This window comes from Oryctolagus cuniculus, chromosome 5 (genome assembly GCF_964237555.1).
Source record: "Oryctolagus cuniculus chromosome 5, mOryCun1.1, whole genome shotgun sequence".
NCBI lineage: Eukaryota > Metazoa > Chordata > Mammalia > Lagomorpha > Leporidae > Oryctolagus > Oryctolagus cuniculus.
In genome coordinates this window covers 68,719,638-68,745,249 of record NC_091436.1, presented here as the reverse complement: position 1 = coordinate 68,745,249, position 25,612 = coordinate 68,719,638, and the positions used below count along the sequence as shown (strand labels likewise).

At 39.3% G+C, this 25,612-nt stretch overlaps 1 non-coding gene across 1 annotated transcript; it reads left to right on the top strand.

The window, feature by feature from the left end:
• The first annotated feature begins 16,258 nt into the window (after nucleotides 1-16,258).
• LOC127493341 (small nucleolar RNA SNORD22) lies at nucleotides 16,259-16,383 on the top strand. The gene has a single exon (XR_007923395.1). It is a non-coding gene; the product is annotated as a small nucleolar RNA SNORD22 (small nucleolar RNA).
• The last annotated feature ends 9,229 nt before the right edge of the window (nucleotides 16,384-25,612 follow it).

The window sequence follows — 25,612 nt, the reverse complement described above, 5'->3', positions numbered from 1 at the left end:
AGAGATATCATTTAATTGCTTTTGCTTTGTTTTCTGGACACAAAGGTGAAATGTTTTCTTAGAATGACTGAAAGTGAACCTTAAGATTAATACATGGAGCGGGCAGGAATTGGCACAATGGTCCAGATTACCACATCTCATGTTGGAGTATCTGGATTTGAGTCCCAATATCCACTCCTGATTCCAACTTCCTGATAATGCACACTCTAGAAAAGGTATCTGGATTCTATTCATCTATATTGGAGGCATGAATTGAGTTCCTGTTTTCAGACTTAGCCTGGCTCATCCCTGGCTGTTCCAACTGAATCTGTCTCTATCTGTCTCTGTGTCTCTCACTGTCCTTCAAAAAATAAATAAAAAATTCTAAAAAAAACCATGATAATACATGAAAATGCATGTCAGGAAGCAGGATCAGCATGAATCAGGGTATTCATGTTTGAGAGTATAGTTACAGGGACGTCGTGTATTGAGCGCAGGATATCTACAGCTGGGAGGGAGCTGATTAAGTAATGTATCTTTCTTATGTAATATTACAGATTGTTAAAGAGTACAGGTGAGGTCACCAGTGTTAGATCTCAGGTAAATGCTAGTACTAATTCTTATAACATTGTTAGCTCAGAAAAATTACTTAAACCCTTAAATCCTTTTGTATAAAATGGAATAATCATAATATTTTCTTCATATGATTGTTAGAAAATTAAATTAATGTGGTAATAGGTTTAATGAGTATGGCAAAGGGCTTGGTACAGTGTCCATCCTGTGAGTAGTGGTTGTTATTAATGTTACTTTTATTATACATTGCATTATGTTCATCTTAAGATCTAATTAGAAAAAATTTGCATGTAATATTTTGGACTGCATTCACACTTTCAAAGTCATTTTAAAAATTGTCAATTAGGCAATACAATTAATATTTTCCTGAATTGAAGCTCTTTGTAATGAAGAGTGTGAACACAATTATATTTTAATAAAATTGCTGGTTTAAGGTGAAGCAAGGTTCAAAAGAGATACATTTATATGTGATTTGTTTTAAAAAATTGGACAGACGTGTTTGATGCATAATAATAAAGCCATATTGGTATTTATTTCCCAAGTTTCCTATGTTTGTTACTCCTCTTTTCCCCTTTTTGACATCGACTTCTCAGCAAGATGATTGCAGTAACTATGGTGCCTGTATAAACTCAGTACAGTACAACAACCTCAAAACACAAACTCACATCCATAGGCAGAAATTCCAAGGTAACTACTGTGTCACAGCATGTGAAACATTCTTTTACAACACAGTGATATGCATCAATCTCTTCTTAAATAGCCAACAGTAACCACTAAAAACAGCATGCACTTGTTCTTTGCAATTCTGTTTAGATACAAAAGTACCTTGGTTTCTACTAACCTGTACCTCCTCATTACATTCTAGAATTGTAGGTTATGCATCAACACACTTAATTTCTTTTTGATTTTTGAATTAGGTAACCAAGGTCTAATTTACTAATGATTCCTGAATGCTTTTTTTATTTATGGTTTGGGGCTATTTGCATGGCAGTCATTTAGCAAATTAATGTAGATGAAAAGCAATAATTTTACAGATGTTTATTGCAATCATGCTGTCATCCTATACTTAAAATGCTAATCCATTGACATCTATTCATTAGAGATGAGCTCCATTTACTTTGTAACATTAGTGTTTTGTAACCTGGGGTGCTTTGAAATAAGCTGAAAGAATTTTAACAATCCCACTCAGAATACATTTTAAAAAGTACATGTACTGTTGTTTATTACTTTATAACTATTACTCTCCAAGATAACATTAAACAATCTTTGACTAACTCCTTTGTTAACATACGCACCAGTACACACAAGGTGTTCCCATTAATTTCATGTTTCAAATGACAGAAGTCTGTTTATCTAAGTTTACAAAAATGGGCCCTCCACTAATTGGCAAAATCCTCATGGAGGGCAATAGCCAAAGCAAATGAAGAGCAGATTTGTAGCAGCTCACAGAAAACGGCTGGGATGAAGACCGAATTAAACCAGGACTTTTCTTTCCCTTGTTGAAATTTCTCATTGCAAGTCACAGTTATTCTCCTGGTGGGTCTTTTGTTTTGTTTTTGATTTTTTAGTCTCGTCATTTGTAGTCTCGTCATATTGTCAAGATCCTTTTAAATGTGACTTATCAACCTAAGGTAAATCAAATGTAAACCACCAGGCTAATCACTAGGAACAAGGAAGCAGAGCAACATATAAACACTGTAGCAATCAAGACAGAATCCGGCGCCCCAACCGGGACTAGAACCCGGGATGCCAGTGCCGCAGGTGGAGGATTATCCTAGTGAGCTACGGTACTGGCCACATAGGATTATTATTAAGATATTTTACCTGTGTATTTTCTTTGAAATCTTCAATGTTCACATACAATTTGGAATATATAGTATATAGGAGTTGGCACTCTGGCGCAGGGGATTAATACCCTGGCCTGAAGCGCTGGCATCTCATATGGGCACTGGTTCAAGATCCAGCTGCTCCACTACCAATCCAGCTCTCTGCTGTAGTCTGGGAAAGCAGTAGAAGATGGCCCAAGTCCTTGGGCCCTTGCACCCGTGTGAAAGACCTGAAGGAACCTCCTGGCTCCTGGCTTCAGATTGGCACAGCTTGGGCCATTGTGGCCAATTGGGGAGTGAACCAGTGGATGGAAGACCTCTCTTTCTCTCTCTCTGTCTCTCTCTCTCTGTCTCTAATGCTTTCAAATAAATAAATAATTTTTTTTAAAAAAAGAATATATAGTATATAACATTAAATTATATATGTGTAACTTTAACTACACAGAGCAGTTGTTAAAACCAGTGTTTCCTCAGTGCTTCCAATCAGTAACTTAAATTGACTTAAAATATTTAATATATTTTTATTATCTTTCATGGGTTGTTTTTTTTTTTTCTTTGCATCCTATGTCAAGCCATCTTGAGTTTGGCTGAGGACTAAGTAGTTTAACACGGGAGAAGATTTCAAAGATGAATTTTGTACTCAAATAAATTTATGTGCATGCATTTTAAATTAGGCAAAAAAAAAGTTTCCCATGTTGTTCTTTTTTTACCATTTTAGTATCATTTTATGCATAACACTTGTATTTACAGTTTTTGACAGGCATTATGGATAAATTCTTTCGCTAACACTAAACTGTGACTGGTTTTGCAGTCTCTCCTTTTTTTTTTTTTTTTTTGACTAAATGCCCTGATGTCCTATCCAAACCCAGGTAATAGTGACTCAAAATTAAGCTCCAGAACTCATCAACTTGATTTTAATTAACCTATAAAGCATGTTTGTTTTCTGTATTTTCAACCATATAATCTATTACTTCTGAAATGAACCACAATTTCAGACTGAAGAAAACAGCTATTTCCCCAAATGTACAATGCACATCATGGGTTTTATAGGTGGCTATAATGTCTATTGCTAAAATCTCAGATCTTGTGCCAGACTTTTCAGAGTTCAAGTCAGGCTTGACCACTTTTGAGCTGTGAGGATCCTAACATTCATTTGACCTCTATATATTTTACTTTGATATTTGTAATGAAACTGGAAATAGGACAAGCATCTAATAATGTTGAGGGGATTCAATGGACAAATCAGGCAAAATGCTGAGCACGGTGCCAGTATTTCCTTATCATCTGTTTGTTTCCCTCTCACCACCTCACATGGATGCAGGGGCCTAAGCACTTGGCCATCTTCTATTGCTTTCCCAGGCCATAGCAGAGAGCTGGATCAGAAGTGGAGCAGCTGGGACTCAAACCAGTGCCCATAAGGGATGCCAGAACTGCATGTGGTGGCTTTCCCCATTGTACCACAGTATCAGCCCCCCAATTTCTTCTTAAACATCCACTGCCTCCCCCAACACACACACATGCACATACAAACATCTTCTCTCTTTTTTTTGGTATGTTTGCTATAACTTCCCTGAAATAGTAATTATGTATTTTCCCAACTGTACTCTTCAAATATCTGTATCCCTATGATTCCTTTATTCTTATGAATGACTTTGCATACATAACATCTTGGGAAAGGAAACTCTCAATATTATGTCTCCAAATCAAGACACACCATTGAGCAAACAACATTCATAATCTATACTTCTTTAAAAAGGAAAATTTCCCTCTTCTTTCCCAGTCCTCATCTGTTGTTCACATCCTAACACACCAAACAAACACTCATGGGAATACTAAAATGTTGAATGCACTCTCTTTTTTTCCTTCTGTTTTTACCAATTATCTTAATACACTGTTCATTTCTCATGACCATTATGAACTTTCTCTAGTTTTTCCCTTTTAATAAAAAGTGAAAGAGAAAAGCCTCATATTCAAATATTGTGGTGCACTAAGCTCCCAGCACTATGATATCACATCACCTTAATTTGCCCTTAAAGAAAATTACTAGAACTATTTCCCTACCTTTCTGAGTACCTTAGTACATTTTCAGGTTCTCTTCTTCAGACCATTCTGATCTACTCTGATCTGACTTCTGGCTACCCTGCTATTGAGAACTGATTCTAAGCTGGTTAATGATGAGTGAGTTTTAAAAGATGATTGTGTAGTTTCTGTCCTCATTTTAAATGCCAACAGCAATCAAGGCAAATGACCCTTTCCTTCTTGAAATAGCTGACTTCTTTCACACCACAGTCTTTGTCATCCAACTCAGTCTTCATTTTAGACTTGTTCAACTCTTCAAGCTATAATCTATTTCATTTGTTACAACTGTTCTTATAAATATCATAAAATGTTGCTGTTTCCATTCCAGGTATTTCAATAGTTTTATAACTGCACACTGCACATCAATACTTTCTTATTCAAACCACAGAAGGGTATCAATTGTGTGTAATGTAAAAAACAGAAATTTTTTTCCAGAATAAAGGAAAGGGTTTATTGGGGAAACACAACAGAACAGAGGGAAGAAGCAAAGAGGGAAAAGAGAGAGAAGTAGAGTGTAGGAGAGAGCTCCAGAGAGAGAGAGAGACAGAGAGAGCAGGAGATGGAGAGAAAGAGAGTGAGCAAGAGAAAAGAGAGCCATTTGTTCAGGAACAGGTCCTTTTAAAACTTTGCCAGGGGAGCATCAGATGCCATTAGGATGGGGGAAGAGCTGACACCAGTGGTTGGGCCATGTAGCCACTTGGCTTCAAGCAATGGTGGCGGAGGCAAGAGCCTAGAATGGTGTAAGGTTGTAGATTGCCCCATAGAAAAAAACTGTGCCATTTTACTAACATTCTCCCTTTTGTTTTTTATAAAGCAAGAGTTGCATGGGATAACATTAGTCCCAAAAGTCCAGGAAGGGTAGAGGGATGATGATTTGTTTTTAGAGCTATTTCCTGCTGTCATGGGATGACGAGGTACTCTTTGCTGGCATGGGGTGATGTCTCAAGCCACTGTCTTCTCGGTGGGGAGCCGAGTATGTCCCTGTAACAGCATTTGGTTGACTGCCTGGTTTCTGAAGGCCTTGGTTTATTCCATTATCACCTCCTGTAAACACTTAAAAAGACACTATAATATAAAAGACAAGATTAGAATAGCAACTAATGATCATAAGAGTGGCATTAATTAAGTAATAAGAGGATTTAATAAAGGAGAGAAAATGAGGAGGGTCTCTAGACCCTTGTGAAGACTGATGGATGTAGTTTAAAGCTGATCCCAACCAAGACTGGGAGAAAAGTCACTCATCATTTTGAAGGTAGAGGGGTTTGTCTGTAGAGAAATTCTGAACAATAATACAACATAAGTGGGGAAGAGGACCATCAATACATACAGGTCAAAAGTAGAGACATTGAGCTGATCAAGTCACTGTTTCTCATAGTGTCCATTTCACTTCGAAAGGTTTCCCCTTTGGTGCTCAGTTAGTTGTCACTGATCAGGGAGAACATATGATATTTGTCCCTTTGAGACTGGCTTAATTCACTCAGCATAATGTTTTCCAGATTCCTCCATCTTGTTGCAAATGACTAGATTTCATTGTTTTTGACTGCTGTATAGTATTCTATAGAGTACATGTCCCATAATTTCTTTATCCAGTCTACTGTTGATGGGCATTTGGGCTGGTTCCAGGTCTTAGCTATTGTGAATTGAGCTGCAACATTAAAGTGTAAACCGCTCTTTTTGTTTGCCAATTTAAATTCCTTTGGGTAAATTCCAAGGAGTGGGATGGCTGGGTCGAACAGTAGGGTTATCTTCAGGTTTCTGAGGAATCTCCAGACTGACTTCCATAGTGGCTTAACCAGTTTGCATTCCCACCAACAGTGGGTTAGTGTCCCCTTTTCCCCACATCCTCTCCAGCATCTGTTGTTGGTAGATGTCTGAATGTGAGCCATTGTAACCGGGGTGAGGTGAAACCTCATTGTGGTTTTGATTTGCATTTCCCTGATTGCTGGTGATCTTGAACATGTTTTTATGTGTCTGTTGGCCATTTGGATTTCCTCTTTTGAAAAATGTCTATTGAGGTCCTTGGTCCATCTCTTCAGTGGGTTGTTTGTTTTGATGTTGTGGAGTTTCTTGATTTCTTTGTAGATTCTGGTTATCAACCCTTTATCTGTTGCATAGTTTGCAAATATTTTTTCCGATTCTGTCGGTTGCCTCTTCACTTTCCTGGCTGTTTCTTTTGCAGTACAGAAACTTCTCAATTTGATGCAATCCCAATTGTTAATTTTGGCTTTGACTGCCTGTCTTTTCCAAGAAGTCTTTGCTGGTACCTATATCTTGCAGGGATTCTCCAATGCTCTCTAGTAATTTGATGGTGTCAGGTCATAGATTTAAGTCTTTAATCCATGTTGAGTGGATTTTTGTGTAAGGTGAAAGGTAGGGGTCTTGCTTCATGATTCTGCACATGGAAATCCAGTTTTCCCAGCACCATTATTGAATAGACTGTCCTTACTCCAGGGATTGATTTTGGATCCTTGATCAAATATGAGTTGGCTGTAGTTTTTTGATTGATTTCTGGTGTTTCAATTCTGTTCCATTGGCCTATCCATCTGTTTCTGTACCAGTATCATGCTGTTTTCATAACAACTGCGCTATAGTATGTCCTGAAATCTGGTATTGTGATGCCTCCAGCTTTGTTTTTGTCGTACAAGATTGTTTTAACTATTCGAGGTCTCCTGTGTCTCCATATGAATTTCAGCATCATTTTTTCTAGATCTGAGAAGAATGTCTTTGGTGTTTTGATTGATATTGCATTGAATCTATAAATTGCTTTTGGGAGAATGGACATTTTGATGATATTGATTCTTCCAATCCATGAGCATGGAAGATTTTTCCATTTTTTGGTATCCTCTTCTGTTTCTTTCTTTAAGGTTTTGTAATTTTCATCGTAGATATCTTTACCATCCTTGGTTAAGTTTATTCCAAGGTATTTGATTGTTTTTGTGGCAATTGTGAATGGGATTGATCTTAGAAATTCTTTCTCAGTTGTGGCATTGCCTATGTATACAAAGGCTGTTGATTTCTATGCATTGATTTTATATCCTGCTACGTTGCCAAACTCTTCTATGAGTTCCAATAGTCTCTTAGTAGAGTTCTTTGGATCCCCTAAATGAAGAATCATATCATCTGCAAAGAGGGATAGGTGGCATGTACCAATACCATCTCACTACTCCAAGTGATCAATTTCAGTTCACAATTGATCACACTGATAGGTCTAAGAATCAAAGGGATCACACAAACAAGACTAGTTTATGCTAATACTAACTGATAGAATTAAAAAGGGAGAGAACAATCCAGCATTTGAAGTGGGATACACAGCAGACTCATAGAATGGCAGGTGTCCTAAATAGCACTCTGGCCTCAGAATCAGCCCTTAAGGCATTCGGATCTGGCTGAAAAGCCCATGAGAGTATTTTAGGCATGGAAAGCCAAGACACTCTGGTAAAAAAAAAAAAAAAAAAAAAAAAAAAAAAAAAAAAAAAACCTAAATGAAAAATCTCTGCTAGTGAGATCCCAGTGGAAAGAATGGGGCATAAAGAAGGAGGTACCTTTCTCTGAAGGGAGGAGAAAACTTCCACTTTGAGTATGATCATGTCAGAATAAGATCTAAGTCAGCGAACTCAAAAGGCTTCCATAGCCTTGGCAACTCATGACTAGAGCCTAGAGAGATTACTGACACCATAAACAAGAGTGTCAAATTGTTAAGTCAACAACGGGAGTCACTGTGTACTTATTTCTCATGTGGGATCTGTCCTTAATGTGTTGTCCAATGTGAAGTAATGCTATAACTAGTACTCAAACAGTATTTTACACTTTGTGTTTCTGTGTGTGCAAACTGATGAAATCTTTACTTAATATGTACTAAATTGATCTTCTGTATATAAAGATAATTGAAAATGAATCTTGATGTGAATGGAATGGGAGAGGGAGTGGGAGATGCGAGGGGTGCGAGTTGAAGGGAAATTATGGGGTGGGGAAAGCCATTGTAATCCATAAATTTTACTTTGGAAATTTATATTTACTAAATAAAAAATAGTAGAGACATTGATGTTAGAATAGAGGCTATGATTATAAAGGAATGAGGCCCCCTGCTGGGCAAGATAGGTCTAGAACTAAAGTCAGAGTCATTATTTGAGGAGCTAAGAAAGGTGCTTTCTAAGTCATGAATAAGTTCTCTGATTCAGATCAACTGGAACCTGACAGAAGGGGTTTGATAATTATCTGGTGGACTTTAAGGCCCTGCCAATTATGAGGCCCAGATCTATCTATCTATTCATGTGGGGTACATCCTAAGGGAGGTATGAACCTTCTTGGAAAGTCACCCTATTACCTAGCTGGCTTGGGAGGAGAGTTGGCCAGGTAATGCAGGTGGCATCTCTAATAGGAATTTTACTATTCTGCCTGCACTGTAACTGACCCTATTTTGCTGTCCCTTCAGCAGCGGTGGTTATTTGGGAGCTGGGCCAAGTGAAGGTCTCTTCAGCTTTTAGCCAGAAAGATCTGTGGCTACTGAAGGACTCTCTCAGATGCACAATCTAATCTTTAAATCTTATCAAAGGGATGGCTAACATTTTCTGTAATAGCATAGCCAAAATGAGAAATTATAATTTCCAAGCTAGAATTACTTTGCTATGGGCACAGTAAACAGGCAAAACCTCCCTTACAGACCAAACAAAGGGAGAGAACATTTTAAAGTGAGGACATAGCTTTCCTCAAATGCATTGTCTACCTCAAAATAAACCACTCTCAGAACATGCCTGTGAATAGACTTTTAGTTTAGGCCACCAAAGATTAGAGATGGGACTTGAGTGCCCCCTTGACTTGCACCCTCTGGTCTGCTTTAACAAAAACCAGGAAAAAAAGAAAGCTAGGCATCAGAAGCAATGTAAAGATAGGTGACAGCCTATTATAGGGTGCTCTGTACAGTGATCTGCCTCAAAGAGACCAGGCCAGTCCACTGCAGTGGTTTTCAATGTGGAAAGCCCAGGCTTCAGCAGAAGCCAGCTTATGAAGAGTCCTGGCAACTCTGCCAGCCAAGAATTGGATCACTGGAAATGGTACTTCCCTTGAGTCCAAGGAAAAACAGAATTTTCAAGCACTGTCCTGACCCATTCCCACCATCCTGAAAAATTGAAAGAAAAATGATAGAAGTAGAGGGAGGAAGGAGGGAGGGAGGGAAGGAAGGAAAGAAGTAATGGACGAGAAATGAGAGAAGGGAAGGAGGAAAAGACTCGTCTTTCTCCACTGTCTTTAATTTTTGGAAACAACAATCAGCTCTTCCTACCAGGAAAATGTTGGTTAAAAAAATACGTCTTTTTTCCTTGCATGAAAACCTTCACAGTCATTAAGAATTATTATTCAATTTTTTTGTCTGCACAAATAAAAATTGTACTACCTGGATAATGTACTCATTTGCTTTTTGCTTCACCTTTGAATTTTGTTCCATACAGCATTTTAAAAATCTGCAAATGCTTTCTTTTCAAGTGTTACAGACACTGCCACCTTCAACACATTACACCATTGTTCCTTTGGCAGAATAAAAGATCCTTAAAATTATCCACACTCTCCCCCATAAGTTGGCCCCAATATGTCTCCCTAGTAGCGTCATATGAATCTGCCATTATGTTATATCCTTTCCTGGGATATATATTTCTTTCTGTATCTGGATATTTTTACATATTGTATTCTCTTTCTGGGGTACTCACACAGCTGAACAAATATGTGTATGTGTGTGTGTGTGTGTGTGTGTGTGTGGTATCCTTGTGTGTGCATCCAGTTCCTCTCCGCAAGCACAATTCTTTTTCTCAGTAAGTCATTATTACATACCAGTTACCCTTGGATGATGATGGACTTTACATTTCTGTTTTGAAAATTACAAAAAGAATATTAAAGGAAGAATTGAATAGACAGGCATAAATATAGAAAATAATAAATACACAAATAAAATTATTTGAATTTTATGTACATGCATTTTATTGATTTAATAAGCAATTTTGAAACAAACATCCCAGGAATTTCTGCTGACCACTCAGGCACCCTTAACCCACCTTTTCATCATTATCTATGTATCTGTGATATTTCCTTGTTTCTACACAACATCTCCATGTGTTTACAACTTGTTTTTTAAGATTTATTTATTTGATAGGTAGAGTTACAGAGGCAGAGACAGAAAGGGGGAGAGAGATCTTCCCTCCTCAGATTCACTCCCCAAATGGCTGCAAGGGTTGGAGCTGGGTCAGTCTTAAGCCAGCAGCCTGGATCTTCTTTGAGGTCGCCCACATGGCTGCAGCGGCCCAAGGATTTGAGACATTCTTTACTGCCTTCCCATACCACAGCACAGAGCTGGATCAGAAGTGGAGTAGCCAGGACTTGAACTGGCAGCCATATGGATGCTGGCACTGCAAGCAGCAGCTTTACCTGCTACAACACAATGCTGGCCCTGTGTTTACCACTTTAAGGCACAGTTCCTCACAAATGCTTTTACATAATATTTCTCTTCTCTAGTTGGTGACAAAGATTGCATATAAAGTCTAGTGTATGACTTCAGATTTTTACTTTTGTTACATTCATTGCTGAAAAAAATTGATTTGGAGAGAGAAAATCCAAATAATGGGCTAAATTTGGATTTCCTAGTTTACATACTGGAGAAAATCTGATGCATTAACAAATAATAAAATTACAGAATATGATATGCAATGCAATTATGTTGAATTATATTTTAAATTGATACAGTTTTTGTCACCATAGATTAAAACTTTTTGAATAATAAGGAACTCTTCAATGTGATTCTCTTTCAATTCTTAATGGATAAGAATGAGTTAACATATTTTAACTGATTCACTCTTTTTTAATTAACGATAAACTCGCAAGATATTGCATCTTTATTAACTCTACATTTTTTAAGAATGTGATTTCAAAATATCTAGAATATGAAATTGTGCATAGTAATTAGGAAAATCTGATCTAGATTATATATTTCAAAAATATAGTTTGAAAAAACCAGAGAGTATTTATATATAAAAATGAAATAATGAGGGGCCGGCACTGTGGTGTAACAGGTAAAACCACTACCTGCACTGCCAGCATCCCATATAGGTGCCAGTTCGAGTCCTGGCTTCTCCACCTCTGATCCAGCTCTCCACTATGACCTGGGAAAGCAGTAGAAGATGACCCAAGTCCTTGGGCCCTTGCATCCAAATGGGAGACCTGGAAAAAACTCCTGGCTCCTGGCTTCAGATCGGTGCAGCTCTGGCTGATTGGTAAGTGAGCCAACAGATGGAAGACTTCTCCCTCTGCTCTCCTCACTCTATGTAACTCTACTTTCAAATAAACAAATACATATTTTTAAAAAATAAATATTGAATGATAATCAATTTCTAAAATTACTAGTTATCACCATAAATCTTCAATATTTAAGCCAATCATAACTGATAACAATTAAAACAATAATTAACATTAGAAAGTAAACTGATACAAGTTCATATGCATATTAATTACTAGATTATAAAACACATTCTCCAACTATAATTTCATTACATTTTTACTAGAATCTGCAAAGAAAGAAGATACAAATTATATAATTTGCTCCACAAAGAAGAAAACTGACCTAGTTTAAATAACTCAGTGAAGACTTAAACCTATGTATTCTGATTTTGGAATCTTTTCACATTTGCTTCTCAGGATTTAATAAAATCAGTATTTAAAACTGTGTTCTGTGGAGCTATAATGCATCTTTAAATTTGGCACTAGCCTTTTTTGCTTCAGTTATTTGAGGCTAATTTCTTCACCCACAAAATGAGGATTAAATATAGTGCTGAGTTTAGGCAGTTGTGTGAGAACTGAATTTAAAAATATGAAGAAAGTTGATCCCTAATTCACAAATGAAAGTTCACTTCAAGTAACCATTATAAGGTCTCTCCTCTAATCATTATCAATATTTTCTTCACTATTGCAATTTTATATCTGACAATTAAGGGTAAACATGCAATTAAGAGTAAACTTGAGAGATTTCACTGCAATATGATGCAATATAATTTAATTTGTTTCCTTTAAATTCTTAAATATTCACATCATTTTGTAAGCTTTAATAAGCAAACAAATTTACAATTCATTTTACAGATCTCTCTATATTTTTAAAATTTTTATTTATTTATCTGAATGTCAGAGTTACAGAAGGAAAGATAGAAGGGATCTTCCATCCGCTGGTTCACTCTCCAGATGGATGCAATTTACAGGGCTGGGCCAGGTCAAAGCAAGGAGCTAGAAGTTAAGGGCTAGGAGATCCATCGGGGTCTCCCACATGAGTGGCGGGGCCCATAAAATTAGGCCAACTTCCTTTGCTTCTCACAAGTCATTATCAGGGAGCTGGATTAAAAGCGTAGCATCCAAGACATGAACCGGTGCCCATATGTGATACTGGTGTCATTGGCAGTGGCTTTATTCACCACACCACACCACGTGCCCCAGCTCTATACATTTTACATAAATTACTACTACAAAACCATTACTATGATGCTTGCCAAGGAAAGCACACTCACCTTTACTTTTCCTTCTCTCTTGTATTATACAAAAGAGACTAGAAAATATATGATTGACATAATCTTGTTTAATTGGTCCCAGGTGTACTGGCAAAGAAAGAAAAATACACTTTAAAGTCACAGGTTATACATCAATGTATGTTATTATTCTTCTCTGATTTAGGAATTTACTTAAATTGTTACTGGGAACAATTGAGATAAAAATAGAAGAATTATTATGAAAGTACTTACTGTATGTTTTGAGACAAGCTACACTGCACATTCAGCTGCAGAGAAAACTTCATGCTATGTAGACCCTGCTTTTAAGCTCTACCTTTAAGTTTTGACTGACAATCTGATTATCCACATAACACATAGTACTAAAAATAAAATTAGGTAATCTAAATTTCAAAAATAAATTGTTGTGATCTAAGTGACCTAGGACAAATTAATATGGTTATCCACAAGAGGAAAATCACTGAAGCAGATTAATTTAAAGAATGAATTGAGTAGTTAACTTTTGAAAAGGCAGAGAGATCAAGAAGTATAGGAACCTAGAAGGAGAAAAAAATTCAAGAATGAGGCATCAAAATCATTGTTTTACAAAGTGATTTCTCTAGTGTTAATGGTGTCCCTACTTGATGGAGGAAGTATTTGTTACTGTGGATCACTGAAACTTGTTTATTTTATTAAAAGTTTAACCCAACATTTCACATTTTTATAATATAGGATTATATTCTGTTGCTATGGATTCATTCTGACAGGAAGAGCATGGTGGGAGCAAGAGGAGTGGAGTCACCACACAGACACCAGGAATCTGGTGAAAGCAGGCCAGAGGCTAGCAGCCTGCAGACTCATTTATTTCAGTTGGCACAGCAGCTTATATAGCCGAGGCAGCCAATCTGGTTAAGGGGTGGTTTATGCCATAACCAATCACAGCCTGTTGCCAGGCACGCTCCATTTCCAGGTGGGTTTCGAAGCCATTCCTAAGTAACTGATGCTCGCTTGCCAGCAGCCATCTTGGCATGGCCTTCTCATTCCACCACATTTCCCACTTTTCATTTATTTTTGAGCAATGGGAGGCTTGATTCTTGGCCATACCATTGTTGACCCCATTTCCATGTGGTTTCTCTATGTGGCTGTGCCTGTCTTAGGTTGTCCCTCAGGGGATCTTACCCGTAGTTGACTAGCCAGCCCTCAAAATGGGAGACCACATGAGTGCTTGCTCAGATAGGGGTAGGAATGAGGAACAATGGTAATCAGGAATGGTGTGACCACACATAGGCTATAGGCCATTTGAGTGGCCAACCAGAGCTAGTAGGGTATAAAGCAGTAGTGGATGTGGCTATGGTCAGTTCCTCAGGGTAGGCTGATAGGGTAGCCGCTTGACAATCGGTAGCAGGTGCATCCGCTAACAAGGCAGACTCTCATTCTTGTTCAGCTGGTTCTAGTTGAGTGTCAGCTGCAGGCTTGATGTTTCTGGCTGGTACCCAAATGGTCTGTCCCAGATTCTCTGGAAAGACACAAGCATATCCTTGGCCCTTGGTTAGCAGAGGGTGTGGTCACATCCATTCTCCTGTCAGGGAGACTTTCCACTTAACCATAGGGGCTGGGTTCTGGGATGGAAAGGATCCCCAGTGTTTATAAGTTGGACTGACCCCTTGGGAATCAAAAGTAAGAAAATTGATAGTGAAAAGGACTTCAGTCAAAGCACGCTGCAGGTCTGGGGGCATATGATTGTTTTTCTGTCTTTGTAAGAGACCTTTAATTATCCTATGAGTTCTTTCAATGATTGCCTGTAAGATATCATCCACATAATGTATGCCCAAGCACTGATCTTTAAGTGTGCTGGTCACATGAGAAACGTATCTTTGGCAAATGGCAGGGCTATTTTTCATGCCTTGTGGGAGTACTGTCCACTGAAATCTTTTTGTGGGGAGCTGGGTGTTGGACTCCCATACTGCAAAGGCGAAGTAGGCCTTATCTTCCTCTGCAATGTGAATAGAAAAGAAGCAATTTTTGATATCAATGGTAACTATGTGGTATCTGTTAGGAATGGCCCCTGGATGGTGAATGCCAAACTGGAATGTTCCCATCTTTTTTATGATTTTGTTGATGGCTCTCTCTCTTTTCCATTGAAACTAGATAATTGTGTTCCTGCTCTCAATCTCTTCAAAAGCACATTACTTCATCTAGCAAAAAATGCAGGATGTTTAGGGAATCACAAAAAAACTGATATCTAACCCTTTGGTTATACACAGTTTATTAAATTGTTTTATCAAAAGAATACTGGTGAAATTTGTAAAAGAAAACATAGCACTCTGTTGATAATGGTTTTGGATAAATAATATCTTCATTTTGCACAAGCAGATAATAATAAAACATGTTAGGGGACTAATGAATATATTATGCTCCATCTCGTTCTCTTGGTTATATAGCTTTAATGCAATCTATCTATATAAAAATCAGTAAAACTCAGTGTACTAAGTACTCAAAAAAAGGAGTAGGATGTAATTCATCAGGAGGATTATGTCAGGGATTTCAATGATTGGGAACAGCATGAAGATTGACAGGGAATTATGAGAAATGAAAACACAAACCAAATTGGGAAAAAAGATAATTCAGAGTACTTGAATAATACTCTCTGTAAAACCATGTAACCAGATATAAACTGAAATTTTGGGAAGGCAAGTGTGTGTTTGTGTGTGTGCATACACCTATTTTCCAAGAAGTTTGTGCTGTTTTTACCAGGTAATGTGGGAAGGCTCAAGAATTTACTTAAAATACATTATTTTCACCTTGTTAATATAGAAAGTATGTGAAAAGTAGATAAAAATACCCGATGACAAGGGCCAGGGCTGAGGTTTAGTGGGGTAAGCCATCACCTGCAGCGCTGGCATCCCATATGGGCGCCGGTTCCAGTTTTGGCTGCACCACTTCCAATCCAGCTCTCTGCTATGGCCTGGGAAAGTAGTAGAAGATGGCCCAAGTCCTTGGGCCCCTGCACCCATGTGGGAGACCAGGGAAAAGTTCCTGGATCCTGGCTTCAGATCGCAGAGCACCTGCCATTGTGGCTAGTTGGAGAGTGAATCAGCCAATGGAAGACCTCTCTCTCTCTCTCTCTCTCTCTCTCTCTTTGCCTCTCCTTCTCTCTCTGTGTAACTCTTTCAAATAAATGAATAAATAAATATTAAAAAAAAATGACAATTTTGAGTTTGAAGAAGGTGAAAATTCAGAAGCAGTAGCCAGCTAAAAATAATTAGTTTCATAGTTTTTTAAAAGGACAAAAATCTCCAATGAGGAACAGACATCCTGTCTTACTCCCTATTTTAATCCCAGAGCCAGTAATGGTGAACCCACTGGGGTGACTGGGAGATGGGATGAGCACTGGTTCTGTAAGGAACAGTCTAAAGCACAAAAAATGCTTAGAGATAGCAGTGACTTGGTTTTCCTTGGTCGTCCAACCACAGCTACATTAGGCTACCTTTAAGCCATTCTGGATATTTTGCCAATTAAATACTTTTCTTTTATTATTTCACTAGCCTCTTGTTCTTATGCTCCACTGAGAACTCTTCAGAGTGAAGACATGCTATCACCAGTGGCCTGCTTGTTGGTTCAAAGGTCCCTAGAGCCCAGGATGTGATTCCAGGGAACCTAAGCTGTATTTCTGCTGAAGTTACTGGTCTGAAGAAAGAACAGGTGCAAGTAAATGGACTCCCAAGTATTGGAGGATGTCAGAAATGAAATTTTTAAATCCTTAAGACAATCATTTTAGTCTTTCTAATGAATCTGCTTTCCTTAAAAAAAAAAAGAAAAAAGACAAGAATAGATGACCTTGGAGATAATGAAAAGTGTAAGTCTATTAAGCTAACTCAATGTAGAGGTTAAGAATATTTATGTGTAACTTCTAGGTGTTAGGTTTTTGGGATATATTCTTTGAAAATATATAACCCTAAAACAGGAATATTGGAATTGAAAATTGATCATGGGGTCAAATGGGAAACACAGACAATGAAGTAGAAAAAAGGTGAGACAATGGTTGTTGCACATTTTGATTTATTTCTCAATGACATTACCTAACTCTGAGCAGTGTAATTTTCTTCAGTTTCATTTTATCCACAATGATTAGGGTGTTTTAAAATATGACCCAGGTCTAATATTATGTGTTTTATGTTAGACATGTTTAAACCATCCAAATTACAATGAGCACAATGAAATTTAACTAGTGCAAAAACTATTTAAGGTGAAAAAGGTCAAATTAAATTTCCTAGTTCTGTCGTATCTGGTATCGCTCCCCCTCTTCGTGGAGGAACGACACAGGACCCTGCGCTGTTCTTTTGTCTGCTCGGCCCTTCCCGGGTTTGCTGCTGGTTCTTCCCGGGTTGGCTACCGTCCCTTCCACCTCCGTGGAAGGGTGGCTCCCCCTGCCACTTTCCCCACTTCCGCAGGGGAGCGGCACACCGCCGGCCGGCTCTCTCGGGGGCTGCAGAGGTGTTCCTTCAGATAGATGTTCCTGGTGCATGTTGTCTCTCTCCTCCTTTATAGTCCTCTTCACCAATCCCAACTCTGCTACCCACACGCCGAGTACGCTGCTCTCCTCCAATCAGGAGCAGGTCCTACAGTTTATTGGTTGAACTGGTGGCAGCTGTGTAGAAGCTGTTTCCTCCTCTCCCAGCGCCATATTGTGGGAGAGCAGATGCATAGAATAAGTCTTAATTCCAGTAACTTAGTCTAGTCTGAGTTGCTCCCAGTTGCTCCCCACAGATCCCCCTTTCTTTTTATTTTTGGCGTTGATACGCGCCTGTCTTCGGTGCCCCGTGGCGCACACTCTGCTCTGCTTGCTGGAGTTGCCCACAGGTGCTTGCAAGCCCTACCAATCAGGCAAACCGAGTCCGGGTCCTCTCTTCGCCATGTTGTGAGGAGGTTTCTAGGCGCTGATGCATGCCTGTGTTCGGTGCCCTGCAGCACATGCTCTGCTCTGCTAGAACTGCCTGCAGGTGCTTACAAGGCCTACCAATCAGGCAAACCGAATCCAAGCCCTCTCATTGCCGTCTTGTGGGGAGACTTATTGGTGTTGATAACGTGCCTGTCTTTGGTGACCTGCAGCGGGTAAGCTACTAGCCGCCAGCAGGTGCTTATTGTCTTACTAATCAGGCAGACCGAATCCAAGCCCTCTCATTGCCATATTGTGGGGAGGCCTTATTTTTCTGTATTTCTCTATCTCCGGGCATTCCTATTTCTCCTATTTTACTTCTATCTGCCAGCATTCCTATTTCTCTCATTTTACTTCTAAACTTGTTTCTCTTATCCCCGCGGCTTCATCCTCCCTAACATTTTTCTCTACCCGGTATGTTTCCTAACTTTTCTTCCAACAATATTCCCCTCTCATTTCTCCTGGCTTCTCCCCACAGTCCATATCCGAGTCTAAGTTTCTTCTAGGTCTCACTTTCGCTCTCGACCTTAGAGATTTCTCCCAGCTTCCCCCCGTAGTCCGTATCCGAGTCTATGCCTAGGCTTTCAATAGCTTCTTCCGGCACCTTTTCCGTCCGGCTTTTCCCTAGGCTCTTTGCTAGTCTCTCTCTCCGGTATTTTCCCACTTCTTCCCGCTTCGTCTCTCCTAGGTTTCCTATCTGAGTCACAGCACCATTATGTCGCTCCCCCTCTTCGTGGAGGAACGACACAGGACCCTGCGCTGTTCTTTTGTCTGCTCGGCCCTTCCCGGGTTTGCTGCTGGTTCTTCCCGGGTTGGCTGCCATCCTTCCAACTCTGTGGAAGGGCGGCTCCCCCTGCCACTTTCCCCACTTCTGCGGGGGAGTGGCACACCGCCGGCCAGCTCTCTTGGGGGCTGCTCAGATGTTCCTCAGGTGTTCCCCTTAGATGTTCCTGGTGCATGTTGTCTCTCTCCTCCTTTATATTCCTTTTTTTTTCCTTCTTTTTTTAAGATTAATTTTATTTATTTGAAAGAGTTAAAGAGTTACAGAGAGGTAGAGAGAGAGAGAGAGAGAGAGAGACAGAGACAGAGAGATAGAGAGAAGCAGAGGTCCTCCATCTGCTGGTTCACTCCTCAAATGGTCCAAACAGCTGGAACTGAGGCGATCTGAAGCCAGGAGCCAGGAGCTTCCTCAGGGTCACCCCTGTGGGTGCAGGGGCCCAAGGACTTGGACCATCTTCTACTGCTTTCCCAGGCACATTAGCAGGGAGCTGGATAGGAAGTGACTTGAACCAAAGTCCCTATGGGATGCTGGCTCTGCAGGCCAGGGTTTTAACCCATTGTGCACGACAGTGCTGGCTCGTGGTTTTTTGTTTTGAATGCCAGACATCTTATGTAGGACCCTAGAGACTGAGATAGTTTGCATGGCAACAAATGGACATACATTTTCTGTCTCTAGGCTGAAGGCACTGAAACGTTCTGCTCTGCAGCTAGGGGCTTTGCCTTTGCTATTGCTGAAGTTACCTTGGTATACCACAGACCTCAAATTCCAAACATTTGATGGGGTGGAGGCTGGTTAGTCAAGGGTTTTTCTCCATTCCTGCTCCACCCTATGGTAAAGGGCCTCCCCTCCTGTAACATTTATAACACTCCAAGGATTGTTTCCCTGTTATTGCTCTCTGTTTATTAGCCTGTCAAGGCTGGGTGTACAGGAGAGTTCTGCTTCCTTGTAGCTAAGCCTCAATTTCAGGCAAGTAGTACATCCATGTGTCCTTCTAGTTTGTGCTGCTACCACAGCAGTACTTCTGGGTCTAACATATATTTCTGGCTGTTTAATGTTAGATTTTTTTTTTTCCCTACAGCTGCATCTGTTGGTTGCCATTGATGTACTGTGGGCAATTATAAAACCCAACACCTCTCCTTTCAGTTCTCAATTTAGCTAAATCATGCTATGTTCTAAATCAAGTCTGAGGGAAAAAAAAAAAAAAAAACTCAGAGAGGCGCTCCCCATTTGCATCAAGGTCAAACATATCGATTGTATTTGTGTGCCATGGGTGCTCTACAGCAAACCATAGTTATTTTCTTAGGCTTCTCCTTTCTGAGCACATTTTTATACTAAGGGGCCAGAAAGTAGATTATGTTTTATAGTCTACAGTTCCATTTCTTCTGCATTTTTTGCTTGCATAAGTTTCTGAAAAATCCACTTGCTTCCATTAAACCTAAAAGTTGCGGGTGATAAGTTTCTGGATCTTATGAGGGATTGAAAGAAGACTCTACTTCATATGAAATGACTAGTTTTAACTCCTGTTCATTTCAGTATTACAAAACAGAAAGGATTAATAAAAGCACAGAAGTTATTCAATTACTAGGATAGGTAATGGCCAGTGTTGTGGTGTTTCTGGATAAGCTGTCACCTGCAATACTGATAACCCATATTGGAGTGACAGTTCATTAATTGGCTGCACATCTTCCAATCCAGCTCCTGTTCATGTTCCTGGGAAAGGAGAAGAAGATGCCCAAGTTCTTGGGATCGTGCACTCACATGGGAGTCCTGGAGGTAGTTCCTAGCTCCTAGCTTCAGAGTTGCCCCGATGCATTTGTTTTGGCCATTTGGGGAGCAAATCTGTGGATGAAAGATGCCTCTCTCTCTTCTCTTCAAATTGACAAACGCAAATATAAATCTTTTAAAAATAATATTTGAAAAGAATCTTTCCTTTAAAATGTCAGTAAGATATAAATAAAACATATCCTTTGGAAAAGGAAAAGTAATTATATTTTCTAGGCTACGAGATTAATGATATTATCTTCTCTTTCTTTATTATATTTGATACAATCAAGTTATAAATGTGATTTTCTGTGACACATTCTAGAAGTTAAGAACACCAAATGGTTATTGAAAACATTATAGAAATAGTAATCTTTAATAATTACCTACACTGATCAATAATTATAAAATATAATAACTTCATGCACTGTATTTTTCTATATATATTATGTGCAGCCTTCATTATGACAGAAACAACAGATATTGAAAAGGTTAATGTCCAAGGATACTTCAAGAAGTTCATGACAAAAAGAAATTAAAAGTTACAATTATATTCCTGTAATTTTTGGAATACAAGACTGCTTTTATCATAATTTTAATACATGTTGTTGCTCCCCTTCTTCGTGGAGGAGCGACACTAGACCCTGCGCTGTTCTTTTGTCTGCTCGGCCCTCCCCGGGTTTGCTGCTGGTTCTTCCCGGGTTGGCTACCGTCCCTTCCACCTCCGTGGAAGGGCGGTGCCCCCTGCCACTTTCCCCACTTCCGCGGGGGAGCGGCACACCGCCGGCCAGCTCTCTTGGGGCTGCTCAGGTGTTCCCTTTAGATGTTCCTGGTGCATGTTGTCTCTCTCCTCCTTTATAGTCCTCTTCCACCAATCCCAACTCTGCTACCCACACGCCGAGTATGCTGCTCTCCTCCAATCAGGAGCAGGTCCTACAGTTTATTGGTTGAACTGGTGGCAGCTGTGTAGAAGCTGTTTCCTCCCTTCTCAGCGCCATATTGTGGGAGAGCAGATGCATAGAATAAGTCTTTTTTTTTTTTTTTTTTTCTCTTTTATTTAATGAATATAAATTTCCAAAGTACGACTCATGGGTTACAATGGCTTCCCCCCCCATACCGTCCCTCCCACCAACAACCCTCCCCTTTCCCACTCCCTCTCCCCTTCCATTCACATCAAGATTCATTTTCGATTATCTTAATATACAGAAGATCAGCTTAGTATACCTTAAGTAAGTATTTCAACAGTTTGCTCCCACACAGAAACATAAAGTGAAAAATAATAGATGATTTTTTTAAAATGATGATGAAATCAGATCAGACCTATTGTCATGTTTAATCCCAGTGAGAGTCAAGTTGGGAATTGAAAATTTCTTTTTTTTTTTTTTTTTTTTTTTTTTTTTACAGAAGATCAGTTTAGTGTACATTAAGTAAAGATTTCAGTCGTTTGCACCCCCATAGAAACACAAAGTGAAATATACTGTTTGAGTACTCGTTATAGCATTAAGCCTCAGTGTACAGCACGTTAAGGACCGAGATCCTACATGAGGAGTAAGTGCACAGTGACTCCTGTTGTTGACTTTACCAATTGACACTCCTGTTTATGGCATCAGTAATCTCCCTATGCACCAGTTATGAGTTTCCAAGGCTATGGAAGCCCCTTGAGTTCTCCGACTCTTATCTTGTTTAGACACGGTCATAGTCAAAGTGGAGGTTCTCTCCTCCCTTCAGAGAAAGGCACCTCCCTCTTTGAAGACCTGTTCTTTCCACTGGGATCTCACTCACAGAGATCTTTTTGCCAGAGTGTCTTGGCTTTCCATGCCTGAAATACTCTCATGGGCTTTTCAGCCAGATCCGAGTGCCTTTAGGGCTGATTCTGAGGCCAGAGTGCTATTTAGGACATCCGCCATTCTATGAGTCTGCTGAGTATCTCACTTCCCATGTTGGATCACTCTCCCCTTTATTTATTCTATCGGTTGGTGTTAGCAGATACTAGACTTGTTTATGTGCTCCCTTTGACTCTTAGTCCTTTCATTATGATCAATTGTGAACTGAAATTGATCACTTGGAGTAGTGAGATGGCATAGGCACATGCCACCTTGATGGGATTGAATTGGAATCCCCTGGTATGTTTCCAACTCTACCAATTGGGGCAAGTCAGCCCGAGCATGTCCCAAATTATACATCTCTTCCCTCTCTTATTCCCACTCTTATGTTTAACAGGGATCACATTTCGGTTAATTTTCAACACTTAAGAATAACTGTGTGATAATTACAGAATTAAACCAGTCATATTAAGTAGAACAGACAAAAAAAAAATACTATGAGGGATAATGTATTAAGTTGTCCATTAGCAGTCAGAGCTATGCTGATCAAGTCACCATTTCTCATAGTGTCCATTTCACTTCAGGAGGTTTCCTTTTTGGTGTTGAGTCAGTTGTCACCGATCAGGGAGAACATATGGTATTTGTCCCTTTGGGACTGGCTTACTTCACTCAGCATGATGTGTTCCAGATTCCTCCATTTTGTTGCAAATGACTGGATTTCGTTGTTTCTTACTGCGGTATAGTACTCTAAAGAATACATATCCCATAATTTCTTTATCCAGTCTACCGTTGATGGGCATTTAGGTTGGTTCCAGGTCTTGGCTATTGTGAATTGTGCTGCAATAAACATTAGGGTGCAGACCGCTTTTTTGTTTATCAATTTAAACTCCTTTGGGTAAATTCCAAGGAGTGGGATGGCTGGGTCGAATGGTAGGGTTATATTCAGGTTTCTGAGGAATCTCCAGACTGATTTCCATAGTGGCTTGACCAGTTTGCATTCCCACCAACAGTGGGTTAGTGTCCCTTTTTCCCCACATCCTCGCCAGCATCTGTTGTTGGTAGATTTCTGTATGTGAGCCATTCTAACCTGGGTGAGGTGAAACCTCATTGTGGTTTTGATTTGCATTTCCCTGATTGCTAGTGACCTTGAACATTTTTTCATGTGCCTTTTGGCCATTTGGATTTCCTCTTTTGAAAAATGTCTATTGAAGTCCTTGGCCCATCTCTTAAGTGGGTTGTTGGTTTTGTTTTTGTGGAGTTTCTTGATCTCTTTGTAGATTCTGGTTATTAACCCTTTATCTGTTGCATAGTTTGCAAATATTTTTTCCCATTCTCTTGGTTGTCTCTTCACTCTCCTGACTGTTTCTTTTGCAGTACAGAAACTTCTCAATTTGATGCAATCCCAATAGTTGATTTTGGCTTTGACTGTCTGTGCCTCCCGGGTCTTTTCCAGAAATTCTTTGCCTGTGCCAATATCTTGAAGGGTTTCTCCAATGTTCTCTAATAACTTAATGGTGTCAGGACGAAGATTTAGGTCTTTAATCCACGTTGAGTGGATTTTTGTGTAAGGTGTAAGGTAGGGGTCCTGCTTCATGATTCTGCACGTGGAAATCCAGTTTTCCCAGCACCATTTATTGAATAGACTGTCCTTGCTCCAGGAATTAGTTTTAGATCCTTGATCAAATATAAGTTGGCTGTAGATGTTTGGGTTGATTTCTGGTGTTTCAATTCTGTTCCATTGGTCTATCCATCTGCTTCTGTACCAGTACCATGCTGTTTTCATTACAACTGCCCTGTAGTATGTCCTGAAGTCTGGTATTGTGATGCCTCCGGCTTTGTTTTTGTTGTACAAGATTGCTTTAGCTATTCGAGGTCTCTTGTGCCTCCATATGAATTTCAGCATCATTTTTTCTAGATCTGCGAAGAATGTCTTTGGTATCTTGATTGGTATTGCATTGAATCTATAAATTGCTTTTGGGAGAATGGACATTTTGATGATGTTGATTCTTCCAATCCATGAGCATGGAAGATTTTTCCATTTTTTGGTATCCTCTTCTATTTCTTTCTTTAAGGTTTTGTAATTTTCATCGTAGAGATCTTTAACGTCCTTGGTTAAGTTTATTCCAAGGTATTTGATTGTTTTTGTAGCTATTGTGAATGGGATTGACCTTAGCAGCTCTTTCTCAGTCATGGCATTGCTTGTGTATACAAAGGCTGTTGATTTTTGTGCATTGATTTTATATCCTGCCACTTTGCCAAACTCCTCTATGAGTTCCAATAGTCTCTTAGTAGAGTTCTTTGGATCCTCTAAGTACAGAATCATATCGTCTGCAAAGAGGGATAGTTTGACTTCTTCCTTCTTGATTTGTATTCCTTTGATTTCTTTTTCTTGTCTGATGGCTCTGGCTAAAACTTCCAGAACTATGTTAAATAGCAGTGGTGAGAGTGGGCATCCCTGCCTGGTGCCAGATTTCAGTGGAAATGCTTCCAACTTTTCCCCATTCAATAGGATGCTGGCTGTGGGTTTTTTATAAATTGCTTTGATTATATTGAGGAATGTTCCTTCTATACCCAATTTGCTTAGAGTTTTCATCATGAAAGGGTGTTGAATTTTATCAAATGCTTTCTCTGCATCAATTGAGATAATCATATGGTTTTTCTTCTGCAGTCTGTTAATGTGGTGAATCACATTGATTGATTTGTGAATGTTGAACCATCCCTGCATACCAGGGATGAATCCCACTTGGTCTGGGTGGATGATTTTCCTGATGTGTTGTTGTATTCTATTGGCCAGAATTTTATTGAGGATTTTTGCGTCTATGTTCATCAGGGATATTGGTCTGTAATTTTCTTTCAGTGCTGCATCTTTCTCTGGCTTAGGGATTAAGGTGATGCTGGCTTCATAGAAAGAATTTGGGAGGATTCCCTCTTTTTCGATTGTTCTGAATAGTTTGAGAAGAAATGGGATTAGTTCTTCTTTAAATGTCTGGTAGAATTCAGCGGTGAATCCATCTGGTCCTGGGCTTTTCTTTGTTGGGAGGGCCTTTATTACTGTTTCAATTTCTGTTTCAGTTATGGGTCTATTTAGGTTTTCGATGTCTTCATGGTTCAATTTAGGTAGGTTGCATGTGTCCAGGAATCTATCCATTTCTGATAGGTTTCCCTGTTTGCTGGCATACAAGTCCTTGTAGTAATTTCTGATGATTCTTTTTATTTCTGTGGTGTCTGTTGTTACGTTTCCTTTTTCATCTCTGATTTTATTGATTTGGGTCTTTTCTCTTCTTTTTTTAGTTAGTTGGGCCAATGGGGTGTCAATTTTGTTTATTTTTTCAAAAAACCAGCTTCTC